Here is a 5,621-nt window from a genome sequence, read left to right as displayed (position 1 = left end):
CCATAAAGTTATAAGAAATAGCAACCATATGTGTTCATATGTGAACAAATCTTACCTTCATGGGATTGCCCTTTTCTCCTTCCTCTTAGGGAGAACGGAGTGGGTGCGGGATGCCATCTTTGGGGTGGAATTTAATCTTGGTACCGCTGGGAGGGGAGTGGCTTTCCTGCCCTCCTGATCCCGTTTTTCTTCTTTTATTTCCATTTTCATCCTAATCATGATGGCTATGTCGATCACCCCGAGCCTCTCTCTTCCAATTTGTCTACGTGGTACATCATCCCGAGCCTCCGTCTTTCTACCACTCCCACCATCGATCCTTATGTCTTCCAGATTTCCAGAACACTCTTCTGAATCCTTTGCTTCAATAATGATTGGGTTGATGGGTTTCTTCATAATGCTTACACTTCTTTTTATGTGTAACATTACAAAGTTAGACCATTCTCTAACATAATACTTGCAACTAAGTATCAAATAAGTTCTTACAAGTTGTTTTTTTACGCTAAAATTGAACTTCTATTCCCTACAGTTTCACTAATATATTAAAAATCATGTTTACAAGTGCCAAAATCTACAAATTAGATGGAAATTACATCCACTTAAGCAGATACACTTTAATTAGATGCTAATGGGTTAACATTAAAGAAATGTTCCATCGACAAACATAATATTAGTTATCATTCCCACAATCCAATACTGCAAATATCATATCATATGGGTACAAACATAATTTAAGTGTTTCTTTGATTTCTACATATCCATATTCTTTTTTCCATACAATATATTCTTATTATGATTTCTAATTAATTTATAAATTAAACATTTCAACTAATCTCAGTTCACTGTGTATTCTCACCGTATATACAAAGCAAAAACAAGTAAGAGATGACGGAATAAGATGAGAAAATTGATGACATTTTTTCACTCCATCGTCACCGTATAAGTATAGTTGGACAAGTGAGGTCGGAAAATTCTGTGGTCCCCACTCTGAAATGGGCTTCTTCAACTTCCCTATTTCTAAGAAATGCAAATTGGGAGGCCAAACACCACATGGAAAACAAACATCCATCTTGGGATAATTCGTAATTCCAAGACGCTTTAACGAGGTCAAATTAGAGAATCTATTGTCAGGAAATGACTTCAAACTTTCACAATTTGTTATTCTCAATTGAGGGAGGTGCAACAAGTAATTCAGTCTAACGACTAATTTCAGATTTGGCCAATCTCTTATATTTGTATCCTCAAGCAAGGACAAGTTGTTTTTGTTGTCATTGATCTTTGGTCCTCCCCACTCCCTATCCAATAGTGTATTACAACCCTTAATGGAAAGTGACTTTAGCTTTTGCCCTCGCGTTGGTAAGGAGATTGTTGTAATTGAACTACAAAACCCAATTCTCTGTGTCTCAACACCATCTAGACAAGTGCAACGTTCCATGTTTACAAAAAGATATTTTCAACATCCTAAGAGATGGTAGCACGTTTCTCCTACATATATCTTCCTTTTCATCTTTCTCTCCTAAGCTCGCCAAATTATCACAATGTTCTACTTCCAATGTCCTCAAGTTCACAAGAACCGTACTCACAATTGCTTCTGATTCCCACAAATATCTTATTTCATTACAATACCCTATGTTTAAATCTTCAACTGACCCAAGATGCTTTGTAACACCTCCCCAATCAACGTCATTAAGCCCTAAAATACATTGCATTTTTAACTCAGTGATTGTTGAATCTATTTGAACCAGTGTTCTTAACACACCACTATTACATGTAACTATTTTTAAAACATTCAATGAAGGGACTGCTTCAAGTAAGAGTTCAACTAAATTATGACAATAGAATATGTCTAGAATACATACTAATGGTAGGGCTTCAAGTGTGACTTTACCCGAATTGGGACAATGTCCTATTTGAAGCAGTTTCAGGCATGGAAACACACCACCTCTATTCATTGACCATTTATTGAACTCATACATGTGCGTAAAACTTAGAATTTCAAGTGAAGGAAATGCACAACTAGTCCCAACTAACTCCAAACCCACAACTTCCACCTTATCCAAGCCTTTTACAAACAACTCCTTAAGTGATGGTAGCTGCCCAAGTGGCGGCAAAGTTTTACACCTTTTGCAGTCACTTATTGACACATGCTTCAAATGAAGAAACAAGGGATTCCCAACCCAATTTGGAAACTCGAACCCCCCGTATGACCTAAATGTAAGTTGTGTTAACTTATTGTTACAAGGCTTCAAGTCATTTAGGACCTCCTTCTCAAGTATTTTGTTTTGTGAACCATGTTGCTCATTAATCCATACAAGCTCTAATTCACTTAGCCTTTTTTCTGAAAAGTTCACCTCATGTGCATGAATTGCATTTTGCACTTTATTCAAACCTACGATAGAAAGTTTTCCACATAGATTCTTGAAGTCTTTAAGTTTGGCTACTTCAAATCCGCTTTCACCTCCGATAAGATTTTCCAAAGAGTTTGCAGGCCTGTCAATTCACTAATCCCTGATGGCAACTGAAACAAAAGCGGAGTGTCCCTAATGTCAAGATGTCGAAGGTTTTTAGGATTTAAGAAGTTGTTTGGAAACTTAACTAGATTATCACAACCAAAAACAATCAAAATTTGTAAATTACGGAGGCTGCACAAAGTTTCCGGTAAACTTTTGATTCTACTTTGAGATAGATTAAGATACCTCAAGTGCCTCAAAGTACCAATGGACTCTGGTACCTCACTTATTTGAGAATAACTCAAACATAGAACCCTTAACATTGGTAACTCAAGAAGCAAGTCAACAAGAATTTTGTTAGATAAATAGACACGCTGCCAACTTTCTATCTCCCCAACAGATGTTGCCAGTAATGTTCTTAAACTTTTATCATTTAAAAATGCCTTGAACTTCTTGTATGCTACATATTCCTCACGTACAAATGACATATGACGGTACTTTTCCAACATCTCCTTCTTAATATTCTTCTCCGCCTCACTGTCTAACCTTATAGAAAATTCAGTAGCAACAGATGTTGCCAAGTCATTCATCAGGTCGTGCATCACAAACAAAGATTCATCATTAGGTGCATGTTGAAAAAATGACCTTGACAAAAACTCGTCAAAATATTTATGACCTAATTGTTCTTCAGTTGAACCACTTAGAGCTGACTTGTGCAAAAACCCTTCTGCCATCCATATTAAAACTAGTTCCTCCTTGTTAAACAAGTGATCCTTGCAATATGTAAACAACTGCTTTAAACAAGCAGAAAGATCATTGTAGCTTAGTCTAAGGGCCGGGAGAATTACATCGTCTTCTGACCTCCATATATCACTTTCTGATACTTTCTTCCATGAATCTTCATCTTCTTTTGTCTTCAATGAAGTCCCAAGTGCAATCAAAGCCAAAGGCAATCCATTGCATTTTTTCACAATTCCTTCACCATGTGGTTTGAGTGACAAATGTAAATCAAATTTATCTACACCTAATGCATATTGAGCAAACAAAGACAAAGCATCATCATGTGATAAACTCAATAGATGGTTTAGATGATTGCAACCTAACTTTTTGAGCAATTGCTCCTTCCTTGTTGTTATGATGATTTTACTTCCAGGAGCACATGCATGAAGCAGACCGACGAGGCTTTTCCAATCCTCAAAACTCTCACTCCATACATCATCTAAGACCAATAGAAATATTTTCCCTCTTAGATGATTTACAAGATCCACTTGAAGCAGATTTAAATCTGCAAATTCCTTGTTTACCCCTACCACGGATTGAAAGATGACTTTGCTTATACCAAAAAAATCAAACTCATCTGAAACACAAACCCATGCCTTGAGTTCAAAGAAATCGTTGACTTTCTTTTCATTTAATAAAAGTTTAGTTAGAGTAGTTTTTCCCACCCCGCCCATACCAATAATGGGAACAATGCTAAAGTTTTGATCACTGGTTGACCAATGCATCTTTCTCAGCTTGTCGTCCAATAATACTAGATGCATCGACCATAGAGGTTTGTAATCTTCTATTTTTATTTCTTGACCTAGTCTCCCCTTCTACTATCAAACCAAGTGTAGTTTTCTCCTCAGCTAGATCTTTTAATTTGGCGGTAATACTACGTAACTTGCCATGCATCTTAGTATTCCCTGAGAAACTTGTGCAACAACTCGAAATTAATTTTCTTACCTTACTGCTGATGGCTTCTGATTCGTGGATGGAATCTTGATGCATAGCTTCAGTTGCCAAATAATCGAGTATGTCATCGATTTCATAAGCTAGATGGTGAAGATCATTCAGCCACCATTTCACAGAATCGTTTGTTATCTCCTTTTGGGAAGCATCAGTAAGCACACTTTGGATTTGTTTTAATGATTTCTGCCATTTCTTGATCTCAACATCTAACTCCTTGTAGCTATAAAGTTTTACCAAAGTTGCAGAGGCTAGCTTCTCAAATATCACAGCCATGAAGGCAGAAAGCACGATTTCAGCCATTGATTATGTTGAGATTGCAGTGGTGTGGTTGATGTTGTGAAGAGTTGGTTACAGTGGTTTTAATCATTCATGAATGTTCTGGTCAAGGTTTTTATTATTGTTTAGCACCCACTATGACTCAAGAAAAACGAAGGGGTTGAAAAGTCATTTGGATGTGGATGGCAGTGGGACAGAAAAAATTGAAAAATAGTCATCTATGTATGGGTTTTGAGGTGAAGATTTTTGTACATTAAATCATAATTAAAGTGCAGAGGATTAATATATATACATATATATATATATATATATATATATATATATATATATATATATATGTTATTCATCATTCCCCTTTTGAGTTATTTGAATTGGGTTATTCCAGTTTTTGGTTTCTAAAAAAGAAATTAAAATTGCGAAATCCGTTGGAACTTGGACGTCGATTTGGTTCAAAATATGAATTCTATTATTTGATCAGTCGAAAACCACAAGTTCAAATTTGATGCCAAAATTAGAACTATGATCACGAATCGAGAATCAGTTGGGTTTGAACTTTGACTTTTACAAGTCTTATTCGAATAACGGGCATTACTCTACGTACGAGCATTACTCGCTCTTTGTACTTTTCATTACAATTAAATTGCATTGGGACAAATATCTGGCTCTTTGTACTTTTAGCATGGTTGCCATTATAAAAGAAAACTAGTCAACGGGTCTATTTTGGTCATTTTCCGGTGATATTATCCTCGAATTCAAACTCGCTTAACTTTAGTTAGTTAAAATGTTACGTTTTAGGGAGATATTTTTAGTTAGGATACCTCAAGTGCCTCAAAGTACCAATGGACTCCGGTACCTCACTTATTTGAGAATAACTCAAACATAGAACCCTTAACATTGGTAACTCAAGAAGCAAGTCAACAAGAATTTTGTTAGATAAATAGAAACGCTGCCAACTTTCTATCTCCCCAACAGATGTTGCCAGTAACGTTCTCAAACTGTTAGCATTTAAAAATGCCTTGAACTTCTTGTATGCTACATATTCCTCACGTACAAATGACATATGACGGTACTTTTCCAACATCTCCTTCTTAATATTCTTCTCCGCCTCACTGTCTAACCTTATAGAAACTTCAGTAGCAACAGATGTTGCCAAGTCATTCATCAGGT

General features: G+C 36.1%; 1 pseudogene; it reads right to left on the bottom strand.

The window, feature by feature from the left end:
• Window positions 1-636: 636 nt before the first annotated feature.
• Window positions 637-4,478, bottom strand: LOC143559322 (putative disease resistance protein RGA4; annotated as a pseudogene).
• Window positions 4,479-5,621: the final 1,143 nt, after the last annotated feature.

Source organism: Bidens hawaiensis, unplaced genomic scaffold, assembly GCF_021521415.1.
Source record: "Bidens hawaiensis isolate Kalapana, Puna unplaced genomic scaffold, B.hawaiensis_p1.1 tig00019807_1, whole genome shotgun sequence".
In the NCBI taxonomy this organism is placed as follows: domain Eukaryota; kingdom Viridiplantae; phylum Streptophyta; class Magnoliopsida; order Asterales; family Asteraceae; genus Bidens; species Bidens hawaiensis.
Note: the sequence above shows the minus strand (reverse complement) of the source record. Positions and strands in the feature narration are given on the sequence as shown.